General features: G+C 46.0%; 1 protein-coding gene across 3 annotated transcripts in view; it reads right to left on the bottom strand.

The window, feature by feature from the left end:
- LOC144930635 (uncharacterized) overlaps nt 1–3,554 on the bottom strand; it is a 54,673-nt gene extending 51,119 nt beyond the window's left edge. For all 3 annotated transcript variants that reach the window (XM_078853108.1, XM_078853110.1, XM_078853109.1), the window contains exon 1: nt 2,940–3,554. The gene's annotated coding sequence lies outside the window, so the exon portion shown is untranslated. The remainder of the gene's footprint in view (nt 1–2,939) is intronic.
- Nucleotides 3,555–18,175: the final 14,621 nt, after the last annotated feature.

The following is an 18,175-nucleotide window of genomic DNA, read 5'->3' as shown; positions in this document are numbered from 1 at the left end:
AACTCTTTAACTGCTCTTATCTGTTCCCATTGTACTAACAAATCCAGCTGACTCAGTAGAATCAACATCACAAAGTCTTTGTCCCTTGTTTACACATTTTAGTATGTGAATATCAAAAAGTCAAACCCAAATTCTATCCCAGGCTAACAAACAGACCGATAAACTAACCCTCCGCCCCTTTGTTTTATTTTCTTCTGGGACCCTCCTGCTCAGGTACCCTGGGAAAAGCATAGGACATATGGTGGCACATTTCCCGATAGGGCCAGGTATCAAGATGGAATGTGCCGGTGCTCCATTTGCCCCACTGCTCCCTATGCAGTATGTTGCCCTGCACTTCCCTCGTACAGACATACTGCACGTATATTCCAATGAGTGTGTCAGACTCCCCATAGTAATGGGCTCGAGAAGGTTGGGTCCAGGTTATCTGTTACACTTTGGTGGAGGGCAATTTACATTACTTATATGTGACAATTAGTGGCTGTATCTTGTGAGTCTGTGCCCCCCTTAACCATGGCACTATACATTGCAAAATTAGCATACTTAACAATAGGCCAATAGCCACAATAATCCACAGTAATATTGTCAGCCCTGACCATCGTGACATAGGCAGAGTCTGAATGAGCTCTCCCCTGACATCTAGTGGTGAGCTGTGGAAAAAGACTTCAGAAGCTGATCTCATTTGCATGGACATGCCCACCCTGCATAGGTGCTCCGCATGATGGGATTGCTTGCCCAAATGAACACTTGTAGCTGGTGTTGGATCCCCAGTCTCCTTGTTATTGGGGCAGGAGTAATAAAGAGTTGTTATCCTTGTTGTGTGAACTGAGGGCAGCAGAACTGTACCTGGAATACCCCAATGGAGGGACTCACCCTCAACTGAATGGCACTTGCTAGGCAGGGGACATGGATTCCAAAGCCCAATGAAAGGGGGGAGTGGGAGCATTTTTATGTGGTTGTGTAGGCCCTGCTTAAGGATCCCAGACACCATTTACTGCTTCCTTTCCCCATGGTATAATAAAAGAGCTAATTTAGATTCAATTGGGAGTTTTGTTACGTGCTGAAATCACTGATACCTAGGTCTAAGTATTAAATCTACTTTGTGATAGTGTCTCTATTGCAAGAGATTGCCCAGTGTGTACCAGCAGTAAGGCTCCCCACACTAACAGCTGAAATCATTGAGAGCAGTGTTGGGGGGGACCTGAAGACATCGTGGCCAACAAAGCAGCTGGTGGAGAGGGCCAGAGCAGAGCTCTGCAGAGGCATGGCAATCGGCTGTTGGGGTGACAATCGAGTGCCTGAGCAGTGGAGCATGTAAGATGCCTCCTTATTGCGCCCCCTGCCTTCCACACAGGAACTCTGTGACTGAACCTCTGAACTCTGGGGCTGCACTGGCCAAGGACAGCAACTGTGAGTGGGATACAGAGAAGGGATGGGCACATTAAAGGGACTTTGGAGTTGCTGGACTTAAGACCATGAGGGGAAAAGGATGCTGCCCAACTTACTTGGGGGTGGGTCTTTTGCTCACGGTTTGTGTTTATGAACCCTAGTCGTGGTGTTTTCCCAAATTAATGCTGAGTTACTTCCCTCCTTTTATTAAAAGGCTTTTGCTACACTCGGACTCTGTGCTTGCAAGAGGGGAAATATTGCCTCTTAGAGGTGTCCAGGGTGGTGTGTAATTGTCCCAGGTCACTGGGTGGGGGCTCAAGCTGGTTTTGTGTAGTACGGTTGAAAAGGAGCCCCTAGATACTGAACCCGGCCCCTGTTGCTCCTGGGTCCACCTGACAGAAGGGTTACACTAATGTCCAACCTAAACCTCCCTTTAAACAAATTGCTCCTTGTCCTAACCTCAGAGGTTAAGAACAACAATTTTCTCACTCCTCCTTGTAACAACCTTTTATGTACTTGAAAATTGTTATCATACCCCCTCTCAGTCTTCTCTTCTCCAGACTAAACAAACCCAATTTTTTCAATCTTCCCTCATAGGTCATGTTTTCTAGACCTTTTAATCATTTTTGTTGCTCTTCTCTGGACTTTCTCCAATTTGTCCACATCTTTCCTGAAATATGGCACCCAGAACTGGACACAATACTCCAGCTGAGACCTAATCAGCGCAGAGCAGAGTGGAAGAATTACTTCTCATGTCTTGCTTACAACACTCCTGCTAATACATCCCAGAATGATGTTTGCTTTTTTTGCAACAGTGTTACACTGTTGACTCTTATTTAGCTTGTGGTCTACTATGACCCCCAGACCCCTTTCCACAATTCTCCTTCCTAGGCAGTCATTTCCCATTTTGTATGTGTATAACTGATTGTTCCATCCTAAATGGAGTACTTTCCATTTGTCCTTATTGAATTTCATCCTATTTACTTCAGACCATTTCTCCAGTTTGTCCAGATCATTTTGAATTTTAATCCTATCGTCCAAAGCACTTGCAACCCCTCCCAGTTTGGTATCATGCACAAAATTTATAAGTGTCCTCTCTATGCCATTATCTAAGGCCTTGTCTACACTTACCGGGGGTTTGACGTGAGGCAATCGATGCATCAGCGGTCACTTTAGCGGGTCTAGTGAAGACCTGCTAAATCAACTGCAGATCACTCTCCCGTCCACTCCTGTACTCCACCTGAATGAGAAGAGCCAGGAGAGTCAAAGGGAGGGCATCTCCAGTCGATATCACGGAGTGTGGACCCCGTGGTAAGTAAATCTAAGCACGTCGACTTCAGCTACAATATTCAGGTAATGAAGTAAATATCTGAAAACATGAAATTGACTAATCTAAAAATCCTACGGCCATGAAATTGACCGTGAATTTGGTAGGGCCTAAATATAGGCATCTAAACCTTGATGGCAGGGAGGACACACCACTCTAAAACAAGGACATGGGCTTGGCTGAAGACCACCTGGGAGGGTTTGGCCCCATAAGGAAATGGCCTTACCTGTAGGGCAATCCCTCAGGCCCGGACATGCCTGACCTCTTGTCTCACACCCTCTCTGGTTGCCACATTCTTGATCGTGATGACCAGTTCCAGCTGGTGTCTTCCCCGCAATGCCCTCACTGGGGTCTTCTGTGGCTCAGCCCTCCGGTCAAGTCATGTATCGTTTCAGTTCACTGCCAAGGTAACAAAATCCCGATTGGTATAAACAAAAAGATCTCTTGCCCCTCTTGGGTTTGACTTCAGTTCCTCCCTCTTGTCAGGGTGTTGCCCCCCTCCCCCGGTTTTCCTCTGCTGGGAGTCCAAGTACCACTAAAACTTGCCTTCCACCCCATCACGGCCCTCTGTCTGATTCCCTGATCCTCACAGCCTCTAGTTCTGGACTCCCCTCCACTCTAGAGCCCCACCACAGACTCCTAACCTTACTTCTGTAACTCTACTCTCCGGCCACAGCCAACCCCAAGTTACTAGCCCATCCTCCAGGGAGAGAGAACTCACTTTAGCTCCGCTCTCCTGGGTCTCTCCTCCGCAATGGACTTCCCCCAGCCCCTCACAAAGCCTAGTTGTGCCTTCTCCAGCCAGGAGGCAATTCATTAATCACCTTCCAGGTGTGGAGCATGCCTAATTGGGGTTCTTCCCCTTGCCTTGCAGGTGATGGGGGTCACTCCACCACAGGGCCAATGAGTAAACAGGGTGTGGGGTTGGAAAGCTGGAGCAGCAGCAAACTACAACAACTAGAAGCTGCTGTTTACAACCAGCAAGATGAACCAGCCACAGAGCGACCCACCACAACCCAGGACCTTTTCTCCCCAACCCTCTACATGCATGCTGCACCCCAGCTACAGCCTTGGATGGAGAGGAGGGGTTTCCACTGCCTACAGCAGCTGGTTGGGCAGGTAGGTTGATCATGTCTATCCAGACATGGTGTCATAAACATACAGCTAAGGGTAGCCTAGGATTCCTCCTTACCTGTAGGGGGTTAAGAAGCTCAAATAGCCTGGTTGGCACCTGAAAGAAGATACTTTCAAATCTTGGGATGGGGGAAGGTTTTGTTTGTGCTCTTGTTTTTGTGTGGTTGTTCTCTCTTGAGACTGAGATGGGCCAGACAGAAATCCATCTTCTCCAACCCCTCCCAATCCAAGTGTCCAATATTGCAACCAGTATAGGTGAGCCAGGCAAGGCGGATTAGTTTATCTTTTGTTTTTCTTGTGAATTTTTCCTGTGCTAAGAGAGAGGTTTATTCCTCTTTTCTGTACCTTTAACGTTTTTCCCACAGGGGAATCCTCTGTGTTTTGAATCTGAATACCCTGTAAAGTATTTTCCATCCTGATTTTACAGAGATGATTTTTACCTTTTTTTTTTTAATAAAATCCTTCTTTTAAGAACCTGACTGATTTTTCCATTGTTCAAAGACCCAGGGGTTTGGGTCTTTGATCATTTTGTAACCAATTGAATAGGATATTATTCTCAAGCCGCCCCAGGAAAGGGGGTGTAAGGGCTTGGGGTGATTGCTGGGGGAAGAGGAACTCCAAGTAGTCCTTTCCCCTGGTTCTTTGTTAAATCACTTGGTGGTGGCAGCGTTACTTAAACCCAAGGTACAAGGGAGAATTTGTGCCTGGGGAGTTTTTAACCTAAGCTGGTAGAAATAAGCTTGGGGGTCTTTCATGCGGGTCCCCATGTCTGTACCCTAAAGTTCAGAGTTGGGAGGGAACCCTAACATGGTGGCAGAGCAGTGGGATAATTTTGAACCAGAAGCACAGAGGGTTTAAACTAAACTTTTCTCTCTCTCTCAGTCTCCTTTTGGCTGCTTGGAAGCAGGGAGAGGTTTTGAGCTGAGAGCAGCTGGAGTTCTTCTCTGCCTAAAGGCAGGGTAGTTAACCTCCTGCAGGGAAATTCACAAGTTATTTTTCCCCCTAACTCTCAGGTATAGCTAGAGTTAAGCACAAGAAAGCAGAAAAATGATTACCAGTAAAGAAGCTAATAAACCAGAGCTGGCTAGACTGGAAGCATAAGAGAAAGAAAATGAACATGAGAGACTAATGGAATTAAAACAACTAGAAATAAATGCACAGGAGGCTGCCCTCAAGAGAGCTATGGAGGACCAGAAACATGAACAGGCTGTTATGGAGTTGAAGAGACAAAATCCTTCAGCTGCTGGCTCCACTTCCCCAAAAATCCACAAATGGGAGTGACTATGTCCACAGTATGATGAATCCAATGAAATTGCTGAATATTTTCTCACCTTTGAGAGATTCTGCACACTCCATGCAATTCCTGATGAGCACAAGATGACCACATTGGTAGCAAAATTGACTGGCAGAGCTCTGGACATATTCAATAAGATGCCCATTGATGATGCTTCAAACTATGATAAATTTAAGGACTTGGTTTTGAAACAGTTTCAGGTTACACCTGAAACCTACAGAGTAAAATTTAGAGCCCTTAAGAGAGGGGCTGGACTAAGTAATGTGTCTTATGTAAGCCAGATGAAGGATCTGTTCGATAAATGGGTCAAAGGAAGGGGTATAACTAGCTTTGAAGGAATGGGTGATTTGATGATACAGGAGCAGTTCCTGACTATGACTGATGTAAAACAGTGTTTATGGGATAAGAAAATGGACTCAGCAGAAAGTCTTGCTTCTTATGCTGATCAATACGAGCAGTCCCAGACCACCAGAGAGGCGAGGAAAATTGGAACCGAATGGGTGGAGGTAACAGAGAGGAACAACCCTGGTCTCAGTTTGGGGGGATACCAGAAGTGACACCCTCAGACCACAACCTACCACCGAGGGCAGCCCAAGGCCCCAACTACACTCCAAGGAAAACCCCAGACCCCTTATCATTCCACCACACCATTCTCCAGCAACCCACCTTGCCCCAGTGACCAGTCATCTGGGCGATGTTTTAAATGTAAGGTTTTTTTTCTCCTGCTGATAATAGCTCATTTTAATTAATTAGCCTCTTACAGTTGGTATGGCTACTTCCACCTTTTCATGTTCTCTATATATGTGTGTGTGTATATATATAGATCTTCTTACTATATGTTCCATTCTATGCATTCGATGAAGTGAGCTGTAACTCGTGAAAGCTTATGCTCAAATAAATTTGTTAGTTTCTAAGGTGCCACAGGTACTCTATTCTTTTTGCAGATACAGACTAACATGGCTGCTACTCTGAAACCTGTCATTATGCAAGGCACTAAAATCTTGATGGTTCCCATTAACTAGGAAAACTGGTTACAAATGGTTTATTTACCTAAAAGCCTTCCTGTGTACTGTGGGCCAACCCAGGAAGAAAGGAGACTAGGGGTCTTAGAGTGACATGTGACCATGTCACATGATACTGGAATCCATCTTAAATCTGGTACTTTTCCATTTAGAAGGAGGGGTGGGAACCCAGAGAGACAAAAGATTCCCGCCTTGTGCCAAAGCTATAAAAGGGGGTGGAGCAGGACAAAGGCGGCTGCCAGTCATGAGAAGACCCCTACTTACCACCTAAGATGTCTGCTGGAACCAACAAGGACTGTACCAGGGGAAAGGATTGGGCCCAGACTAGGAAGGAGCCTAGTCTGTGAAAGAAACTTATTGGAACATCTCTGAGGGTGAGATATTACCTGTAATCAGTTTCTTAATGTATTATGCTTAGACTTGCATGTTTTTGCTTTATTTTGATTGGTGACTTACTTTGTTCTGTCTGTTATTACTTGAAACCACTTAAATCCTACTTTTTATCCTTAATAAAATCACTTTTGTTTATTATTAAACCCAGACTAGGTGATTAATACCTGGGGGAGCAAACAGCTGTGCATATCTCTCTATCAGTGATATAGAGGGCAAACAATTTATGAATTTACCCTGTATAAAATGGATTTATTTGGGGTTTGGATCCAATTGGGAGCTGAGTGTCTGGGTGCTGGAGACGGGTAACCTGCTAAATTGTTTTAGTTAAAATCTGCAGCTTTGGGGGTATGGCCCAGACCCTGAGTCTGTGTTGCAGCAAGCTAGCGTGTCTGGCTCAACAAGGCAGGGTTCTGGAGGCCCAGGCTGGCAGGGAAAACGGGCTCAGAGGTAATTTCAGAACATCAGGTGAAAGTCCCAAGGGGATCTCTGTGACCGAACCCATCACAATGGTCATGGCTGTAAAATGGCTTAAACAACATGCCACACTACTGGCCAGGCAAGTAATGGGAAAAAACAGGGAAATAGAAGAGGTAACCCAGGCTTTGGAAGAAGCATCCCAGTCTATTGAGCACTGGAAAGCTCAAGGTCTTTTAGCAGGGCAGCAGGCAGTCCATGATATGCTCGAACAGATAAAACAGGAGAATAAAAAATTGGAAATAGCTGTAAAAAACCTGCAAAAAAAGATAAAAGGGTGGTTTCCCCTGTTACCCAACACCAGACTTCAAGTGCTTTTATAGTGCCTGAAGAATGGGGACAAAAATAAAAACAGGTGGCCCACACCAAATTAAAAGATGGAACTTGGAATGGATGCGGCATTGGGAACACATAAGATAACCCAGGTCGGCCACCATCCAATGGCCCATAGGCAGGGGCTACTGCTTTGCAACCACCACCTTATAATAAGAACTAGGTTTTGAAAAAACCTTCACCAAAACCTAAATCAATTCCTGTTAAAGCGGGAACACCGGGTAAAGGAGAGGGGGGAAGCCCAACACTGAAAATGAAGCACGGCACCTCACCAATACCTCAATTCACCCTTGATGTCACTCCACAAATAACTCAAAGTGGATTAAAACTATTAAAAAACACCTTAAAAGGGCCATAGCTCTGTAGTAATCTTGAAAAAAGGGAAACTATTGTGCCTTAAACCACTAGCTTGAGGTGGGTAACAGCCAGACTCAGTGCCTTAAAAATCAATAAATTAACTGCCCTAGTAAAAGCGGTCAGTCAACCTCCTGCCCCACCCCATCTGAAAATTTTAATAAGTGTTTGGCATGGTTACACAAATGTTCACAATTGTTAAACGCAGTGGCAATTAACATTGTACAAAAGCCAATGCTAGTGCAAACTTTGCTAGGACCATTAAATAGTCACACTATTGGCTTTAATAATAATGTGACTCGAATGGTTAAACGTGTGGCTCAAAAGCATTTCAAGCTATCTTGTGCGTTAGCCACGTTAAAAAAAACCCCACAAAAATGCCAAAAAAAAGCTCCTGGCGAACAAAATTCAAACATATATTATGTTAACAGCAGGAAAAATGGATCTTAAGAAGCTAAAGCAAATAGTGTTACAAGCACGGCCTCCGAATTTGCAAAATACAAAAATGCCTGGTATAAAAATAAAGGTAGAAATATGCCTTGATATAACTGAATTAAAAAAATAAATACTGCTCTCAAACAACAGAAAGGGCCCCCCGTAAATAAGTTGCAAACACAGTTAAGGAAGTAAAAAAACAAAGGAACTAAAATACTCTCCCCGTGGCCAAGGCCCAGGTTGGAGAGGTTGTAAAATAAAACCAAAAAAACAAACAAAAGAAGAAAATGGGTGTTGCCTAAAGTGCTCAAGCAAAAAAATCAAAATCTTTTTTAAAAAGTTATGAGCGCAGGTGCAGGAATGCATAATTAGCAAAAAATCAAAATACATACAAGGCTATAACAAAGGTTACTAAAGTAACTGTTTTGGCTTCTGAATTAAATAATCCTGTGGTTAGCAATCAGGTGGCATAGAACAGCCCGCCCCGAGACTCAGAATGCATTTTTCAGCAACCCATGACAATAGATGTCTGCCCCCCCACCCCCACTTAAGCATCCGAGTCGGGGACGGGCTTGTAACTTTTCCATGAAACACGGGAGCAAAAATCCACATAGTAAAAAACATATTGAGTGCATACCCAATTACAAAGACAAAGAATATCACAAAACAAGCAAACATATAACGTAAAAACACCACCTCTCCAGTTTAGTGCACATGCCATTCACAAAAAGTGTGCTATCTCACACACACACCCCAAAATTAAAACTAAAACAATAAACAACTGAAAATAATCATAAATTTCCCAAACACACACATGCAGCCAAACAGCTAACAACAGTGGGAAAGGGAGACTATCATGTCTGTGATATTACTCTACACATAAGACTATTTCTCCACTGAGTGATGTTGAATGCACCATGGGGGCACAGAACAACTAATAAAATCAGCCTTATAATGGGAACCCTGATTGTCACCTTGATTATGGAGAGGAAGCGGTGCTGGACAGACACTCCATGCCTGGGGACCTGGCACAAAGCAGCTGGCTGTTTTGTTCTCTCCCAAAATGGCCACCGGGGTGTCTTCACAGTCCCAGGGTAGGGCCCTAATGAAATTGATGCTAGCATCCATCTCAGCAGGGGGTCACTAAAAGGGGCTGATTCTCTCCCCAGGCTCTGCTATTCAACCAGCTATGGGGCAAGTTACATTTCAAACCTCTTGTGGGATGTAGAAAGTTGGTTAATTTAGGAGCCCTGGGCTCAATTCCCAGCTCTCCCATAGATTTGAGGAAAATCTCCTCACCTCGCTGTGTCTGTAAAAGGGAGAGGACGATCCTTCACTCCACAAAGGTCTGTGTGGCCTGTTTACACTGTAAACTCTTCAGGGCAGGAACTGGTCTACACTTAAAAATTAGATCAACCTAACTTATGTCACTCAGGGCTATGAAAAATGCCATGTCCTGAGTATCAGAGTTAGGAAAACCTAACCCCAGTGGAGTCGCAGCTAGGTCAATGGGACAATTCTTCCCTCAAACTAGCTACCGCCTCTCAGAGATGGAGTAACCATAGCGACGGGAAAACCCCTTCTGTCCATGCAGTTAGTAGCTACACTACAGTGTAGCCATGGCCTTACTCTGTGTACGGCCAGTGCCTAACACAGTGGAGCCCGCCCGCTTGCTGCGGTCTCTAGGCAATGAGCCCTATGTGTACAATAGCCCCTAGGGAAGCAGCGTCCATGGGGCTCTGGTGTCTGCATTTGCCTAGGATATAGACACTGCCTAGGTTCCCTTGTGCGGGCGGTGCAATATCACTCGCTTACTAATTCCAGCATCTTGGACTTTGGTGACTGGTTTCGATGCCTCTTTTTCTTGCCGAACTCTACTAACACGATTTCTAGCACGTGTCCTCTTTGGTCAGCATTTACACTCCAGTAACACCGCGAGACCTCACTAAGATCAGTGCAGCGCCAGGCCCTTGGGGCCCAGACATCTAGGCAGGGCCCTACAAAACTCATGGTCCCTTCCGGTCAGTTTCACAGTCATGGGATTTTCTAAATAGTCAATTTCACGGTTTTGGGGATTTACACTTGAAATTTCACAGTGTTGTAACCATGGGGATCGCCACCCTTACTTCTGAGCTCCTGCTGGCGGGGGCGCCGCCTTCAGCAGTGGGAGGCCGGAGAGCAGAGGCTGCTGGCCGAGAGCCCAGCTCTGAAGGCATTGCAGAAGTGAGGGTGGCATACCCTTATTTCTGTACTACCTTCAGATCTGGGTTCTGAAGGCAGCGCAGCCCGGGCGCTTCCTGCAGCCAAGGCAGATTCCCACAGGTGGGTCTGACCCAGCCCCACAAGCAGCCCATGCAAAAGAGGATGTCCCCATCCCTTCTCACCCTGGCCAGGTCTAGCAGCCGGAGCCCAGCACACAGTAGGAGCCCCCACACACACGCAATAGCCAGATTTTATGCAGGAGATAAGATTTCATGACGCGTTTTCCACGGCCGTGAATTTGGTAGGGCCCTACACATAAGCTATGTATTCACTGCAAAGTCAAGGCAGGATTGTAGCATGGGTAGGCATACCCGCCTAGCTAGCATGGGTTACCACAGCAGTGAAGATGCGTCAGCATGGGCTCGCCACCAATTCTGGACTCCAATACCATCTGGGATCTTGGGCCACAGGCACCCTGAGCCAGGCCTCAGTTTCTCCAATTTTGGTGCCCCAAAAAAGCATAAATTTCCCAAATAAATCATGAGATCTTAGGCACAGGTGCCCTGAGCTGTTCCTCAGTACTCAGAGTGCCATTTCACACTGAAATCCTTGCCACCATATCTTCATGACTAGAGTTACCCATGACAGCAAGATGAAAGCTAGCCTGGGTATGCTACCTACACTTAAGATGTACCTGTAGTGAGAAAGAACCCCTCTCCCGCATTTACAGGCTGACTAGACAAGACCAACACAGGGTGGGAAGCGGACACAAAGAAACAGAAGTAACTTGCCCAAGGTCACCCAGTAAGTCAGTGGCAGAGCTGAGATTTGACCAGAGGTTTCCTGAGTTCCAGGCCTGGGGCCTTAGCCATTGAATCATACTGACACCAGGAAACACATGACCATTTTATTGTGTAACCCTACTGTGACTTTTCAGCACCAGGTCAGGAATGGAGCTGGAAGATGAAGGAACCACTCATGTTTAAGGCACTGGTGTGCCAGCTCTTCCAGGCTTCCCTGGGGGGCACTTGGGCATTGTGACAGAGATTGCAATGTCCTGCCCCATCCTGAACAAACCTTACTGAATTAAGTGCAAGCCACTTTGGAGTCTCTTGTAATAAATGCAAAGTTTATGCGTCATTGTGGGATTTTATGGAACATCTCTAAGAGGGAGACAGGCCCAGCGTAAACTCTGGGAAGTGTTATGATTGTCAGAAGACTCTTTTACACAATGGGCCAGACAATAATAATTTTTTTAGTTGAGTGAGTTGTCTAGGAGATGCTTGGGAGGAAGGGAATGCAAATGCCCACCTCTGGATCCATCCTTCTGAAGCTGTGCCCTGAGGGGAAACCCATTGCCTGCTGATTACCTGTTCCCAGAGCCCCAGGATCTGAGGCCCAAACTGCATAAGGGAGTGACTCTCACATTCATGTGGGTGCTTGTTTTAAGCAAAAAGGGTTATGAACTTGTAAAGAGAGAAAATCCCCTCATGGGGGGGGTAGGGGGGGGCTGAAGGACTGACTCCTACCAGAGCTCTTGTTGGAGCCAGGGGATGGTCTTTGGGAAGTTTCCCCCCCCATAATGTGTTCACCTTGAAAATAAATGGACTTGCTTAGAAAGAGCTGTGTGGTAACTTAACTGTGGGCAGTCACGCTGCTCAAGGCCTCTGAGGAGAAAGCAAAGCAGGCCTGCTTAGGCAGCCGGGCTTACTGGGGAACTCACAATGTAGGCAGGGAGGTGGGCAGCCTGGAAATACCTTGGCTGGAGGGAAAGAGAGACGTGTTTCTCCTTCCAAGAGAGGTGATGGCTGGGGAATTGGAAGCCTGGGAGCTGGCATCCTTGGAGGACCTTGGCGGGGGAGTACAAGTGCAATTGCCATGAATTGTGACAGGCACATCACTTGATCTCAGGTTGAGATTTTCCATGTGCCTAGGACATTTAAACCGTGTTAAAAGGGGCGGGAACTGGCTGCCTTTATCCCTGAGGTGGCTTTAAAAATCCCAGCTTCAGTGCCTCGTTTTCGCATCTGGGATAATCCTCTTTCCTTTGCCTGCCTGGTCCATTTACTCTGTGAGCTCGTCAGGGCAGGAACGGTCTTATTATATGCCCCTGTGCAATGGCCAGCACCGTGGGACTGTGATCTCAGCCAGCCGCAGAGAAGCATGGATTTGCAGTCTCAGTCTCCTTCTCACTATTAGACAAAAGTCCTGGACCACTGAAAACTCCCTGCTCTTTGGATATGTGTTATAAGCCTGGGAAATAATCATGTACACTTTCCCCCCGAATGTTTAGACAGAGAGACATATTGATGGGAAAAGACAGACAGACAGACATCGACCTCGACAGCAAATTCCTGGAATTTCTAATGCTTCTGATCAGGACGGTCCCATCTCTAGTTCATTCCCAGCACAGCAAAATGAAAGAGAAACAACAGAGGCACTGGGATTCCCTTGAGATCTAATCTCCCCTCCCCAGCTCATTCCTTACCAGCTCTCGGCGGGACAATGAGTCTCTCTGCCAGGTCTCCCTGGCTGACAGCTCTCAGAGCCCCTGCAGCCACCTCCATGCCATAGTCCTCCCCGTAGGAGCTGAGCAGCAGGTCGGCAGGGGCTGGGGGATCCACATGTGTCAGTCTCGCTAAGGGGATGCGTCCATATCCTTCCTTCAGTTCGATTTCACCCAGTTTGTCCTCGAATCTCTGGAGCGTCTCCTCCTCCAGCTGCTCCAGCGTCTCCAGCAGGAGATCTCTCCTCAACCTCTCCATGCTGGCTCCTCGGACAATAGCTGATCACACGGCCCTGGGTATCAGAGGCAGGAATCTGCACCTGTGGCTGAAGCGAGTAGCAAGAATTGTGCCCAGAGGAATCAGGAAGTTCTGGGATGGGAAACCTCTGACAAATAGCCTGACAAACGAGATTCCTTCTGCAGAACGGCCAAAGTCCATATCTGATCATGGGTTGTTGGCCAGGATATAGATTAGGACTGCACACAGCTCTCTGCTCACAGCAGAGCTCCTCCTGGAGTCAGGTGCAGGTGTGCACAGAGACCACAAGGAGACTCTGGCCTGCATGTAGCCTCTAATGTTTTGGTGAGTATCACTGATTGTTTTCAAGGTGACTTATCACATTCAGTGTCGCTCAGTGGGGAAATCGACTCTGCCTCTTGTTTCTCTTCCTTCCCCATCCTCCTCTCTCTGTTTTCTCCATCTTCACTTGTTCTGAATCTCTGTCTCTGTCTCACCGGCAGCCACTCCTGAGTCCCATCAGCCAAGGGCTCTGCTCCTGGCCTCTTTGAAGGGTCATCAGTAAACGTCCAAACCCGCACTCCAATGAGGCACAGGGATAAATGTTCTGCTCTACTTGGGGCTGGTGAGGCCTCAGCTGGAGTATTGTGTCCAGTTCTGGGTGCCGCACTTCAAGAAAGATGTGGACAGATTGGAGAGATAGTCCAGAGGAGAGCAACTGAAATAAGAGTTTCAGGCCATGTCTACTGTATTGGCATAGCTATGCAAGCATAACTCCCTAGTGTAGATGCAGCCAACAGCGATGGAAGGCATTTTTCCCTGGGTGTAGGAACACCCTCTCCCTGATCAATGGTAGCTAAGTTGACGGATACATTTTTCTGTACACCTAGTTGCGACCACACCTAGGGGTTAAGTTGGCATAGATACAGAGCTCAGGGGTATAGATTTTTCACACCCTGAGTGCCGTGGCTACATCAACCTAAATTTGAAATGTAGACCAGGCCCTAGAAAACCTGATCTGTGGGGAAAGGTTGAAAGAATTGGGCCCGTTTAGTCTAGAGAAGAGAAGGCAGGGGGCATGATAACAGTTTTTAAAAGGTTGTTAAAGAGGACGATGATCAGTCGTTCTCCAGGTCAGCTGAGTGTAGGACAAGAAGTAATTGACTTAATCTGCAGCAAGAGAGACTTAGGTTAGATGTTAGGAAAAACTTTCTTACACTAAAAGAAAAGGAGGACTTGTGGCACCTTAGAGACTAACCAATTTATTTGAGCATAAGCTTTCGTGAGCTACAGCTCACTGCATCAGATGCATCCGATGAAGTGAGCTGTAGCTCATGAAAGCTTATGCTCATATAAATTGGTTAGTCTCTAAGGTGCCACAAGTCCTCCTTTTCTTTTTGCGAATACAGACTAACACGGCTGCTCCTCTGAAACCTTTCTTACACGGAGGATAGGTAAGCACTGGCCCAGGTTACATCGGGAGGTTGTGGAATCCCCATCACTGGAGCTTTTTAAGAACAGGTTGGACAAACACCTGTCAGGGATGTGCTAGGTTTACTTGGTCCTGCTGCAGTACAGGAGGCTGGACTGGACTAGAAGACCTCTCAGGGTCCTTTCCAGCCCTGCATTTCTATGATTGATGGGGGCAAAGCAGCTGACACATCTCAGTCACTGTTCCACTCAGTCTGCAAACATAAAATGCAAGTTTTTAGGGTCCATACAGAAGTAACTGGCTGAAATGATCTGCCCTGTGTTATACAGGAAATCAGACTGCATGATTTAATAGTCCCTTCTGGCCCTAAACATCTATGACTCAGGTAGCCATCAGTGTATCAGCCACACTCGAGTCAGACTGGGAGGAGTTGCTTCATGATCAGGAAGGCTGGACATGTATTTTTTTATTAAAGGAAATCTTTGATTGTGTACAGTCAGTAAAATTATACCAGGAGCAGCTTACACACATACAAGTGGACTGGATCTGGTTGACTGGGTGGATGTTTAACAAACTGGATGAGTGGTGTTAAAACCCTTTCAGTCATTCCTACCCCCATCCTTATTTTGAAAAGGAAATACTTAAAAAGAGAAGGGGGAGCTTAAAATCAAAATGAAAGATTTTGTTTTGAATTAAATGTTTCATTCAACCCCCAAAAATGTTTTAACTTTTTGATTTGCCAAAATTTTCAAAAAATAGTGTTTTTAGATCAACCCAGAATGAGTCTCCAGGAACTTTTCTACTCGAGTAGGAGCAGAGAGGTTACTTTACCTCTGTATTTGGCACTGATGTGACTGCCACTGGAATCCTGTGTCCACTTCTGGTGTTCACAGTTCAAAAAGAATATTGAAAAATTGGGGGGATCAGAGAAGAGCCACAAGAATGATTAACAAATTAGAAAACCTGTCTTATACTGTGACACTCAAGCAGCTCAATCTATTTAGCTTAACAAACAGAAGGTTAAGGCTGACTTGATTACCGTCTATAAGTACTTACTGTGATGTTGAATTCCATATGTTTTATGGAAATATGCTAATGAGCGTGAATATAATGTAACTGGAATATGCTTCATGCAAAAGGTGTCTTGTAAGGTATCATTACAAAGCTTATAATCTACTGAGTGTGTTTATCCTATTTGTATGTATGTATCATTCTTTTATCTAAAGCTAGAAATATGAAGTATTACTCTGAAGTCCTATGAAATTATGCAAAGTTTAGATCATTAATGGTGGTTTAGAATCTTGATGGCTCCCATTGACTAGGACAATTGGTTGTAGATGATTTATTTACCTGCAAGCCTTCTTGTGGACCTCGGGGCCAGCCTGTGGGTAATGAAAAATGAGGTCTTACAGTGACATGTGACCATGTCACCTGATACTGAAATCCATCTTAAACCTGGTGCTTTTCCATTTAGGAGGAGGGGTGGAAACCCAGAGAGACAAAGGATTCCCGCCTTTGGTCAAAGCTATAAAAGGGGTGGAGCAGAACGGGGAGGGGGGGCTGCCAGTCATGAGAAACCCCTAGTTACCACCTGAGCTGGAACTGACAAGAACTGTACCAAGGGAAAGGACTGGGCCCAGACTAAGAAGGAGTCTAGTCTGTGAAAGAAGCTTATTGGAACAACTCTGAGGGTGAGATTTACCTGTATTCAGTTTCTTAAATGTATTAGGCTTAGACTTGCGTGTTTTGTTTTATTTTGTTTGGTAACTTACTTTGTTCCGTCTGTTATTACTTGGAACCACTTAAATCCTACTTTTTATGCTTAATAAAATCACTTTTGTTTATTAATTAACCCAGAGTAAGTGATTAATCCCTGAGGGAGCAAACAGCTGTGCATCTCTCTCTATCAGTGTTATAGAGGGCAGACAATTTATGAGCTTACCCTGTATAAGCTTTATACAGAGTAAAACAGATTTATTTGGGGTTTGGATCCCATTGGGAGCTGGGTGTCTGAGTGCTGGAGACAGGAGTACCTGCTGAGTGGTTTTCAGTAAAAGCCTGAAGCTTTGGAGATGTGGTTCAGACCCTGGGTCTGTGTTGCAGCAGGCTTGCATGTCTGGCTCCACAAGACAGGGTCCTGGAGTCCCAAGCTGACAGGGAAAATGGACTCAGAGGTAGTTTCAGCACATCAGCTGACAGTCCCAAGGGGGTCTCTGTGACCGAACCCGTCACACCCACATGGGTAACAAATATTTAATAACGGGCTCTTCAATCTAGCAGAGAAAAGTCTAACATGATCCAGTGGCTGGAAGCTGAAACTAGACGAATTCAGAAGGAAATAAGGTGTACATTTTAAACATTGAGAGTAATTAGCCATTGGAACAATTTACCAACTATCATAGTGGATTCTCCACTCTTAAAACAAGATTGGATGTTTGTTCTAAAAAAATCTGACTATATGATCCCATGGTCTCTTCTGACCTAGCTTAAACTACTGGGGGACTTGGGGGGTCAGCACTGCTCTGGGGGCCTAGAGTATCTGGGCCCACCATCCCAAGAAAAGGGGGACTAGACAGGGAGTCAACATTCTGGGAGTACGTCTGAGAAGCCAGACTGAGAGGCAAAGTGTGGACATTCGGATCATAATTTACTGTTTGTATCACCACACTGTCTGATAGCCCCAGTCATGGCCCATTGCTGTACAAACAGAACAGAAAGATAGTCCCTGCCCCCAAAGAGCTTGTGATCTAAAGTACAAGACAAGAGACAACAGGTGGATACCGACAGACAGATGGGGAAGTACAAGGAAACAATCCTGGAGAAATACTGGAAAGTGTTATGGGGAGCGACTTGAGCACAGCAGCCTAGCTGCTGTCAAGTTTTATGTAAGCATCATGACAAAGGAGAGTTTTAAGGAGGGTTTTGAAGGAGGATAATGAGGTAAGTTTGTGAGTGTCTATGGGGAGCTCCTCCCGTGCACAAGGGAGACAACATGAAGGGAAAGGAATATTCCTCATGAAACGGTGGAGCTGTCCCTGTAGGAGAACGTGGAGCCTGAATGGAGTGAGTTCTTCGCAATGCTGGCAGAGAAGAAGGTATTCGGGTCAGTACCGATGGGAGCACTTTAGTAGAAGTGAATAGAGGGGGCCTCCAGCACTGAAGAGAGAGATCCCAGTGGCAAGGTCCTCTCCTGGAGCATTAACAAGATTGGCCCTGTTGTTTATCAGTATGGGATTGGGTGGTACCAAGATCGCGGGCACCATGATGATCTGCACCAGTGCCATCTGTACTGTGGAAGCCAGAATCACTGAGATGGTACCAAGTGGTACCTGAGATAATCCTAAATCCCCTGTTACAGTTCAGGGCACCTGCACCTCTGCTACCCCCTCATGGTCCACCAAGGGCATCCACTCTAGGCCCCCACCATCATCTCTTTTGGGCAGAGACCCATGTCTCCCTCCCCCCGCCCACCATCACCCCACCCTGGTCAGGGTGTTCAGGCTATTCCCAGCAAGCACACTGCTTAAAAGGCCAGTGTCCACGCTTTGCTATCTCTCCAGAGGCTACGCCCATGCATTGCCCGCAGTTATGTTATCACACCGCTCTTTCTGAGCGAGCACATTTATTCTTAAGGTGAAAACATTA

This window comes from Lepidochelys kempii, chromosome 6, assembly GCF_965140285.1.
Source record: "Lepidochelys kempii isolate rLepKem1 chromosome 6, rLepKem1.hap1, whole genome shotgun sequence".
Classification (NCBI taxonomy): domain Eukaryota; kingdom Metazoa; phylum Chordata; order Testudines; family Cheloniidae; genus Lepidochelys; species Lepidochelys kempii.
Note: the sequence above shows the minus strand (reverse complement) of the source record. Positions and strands in the feature narration are given on the sequence as shown.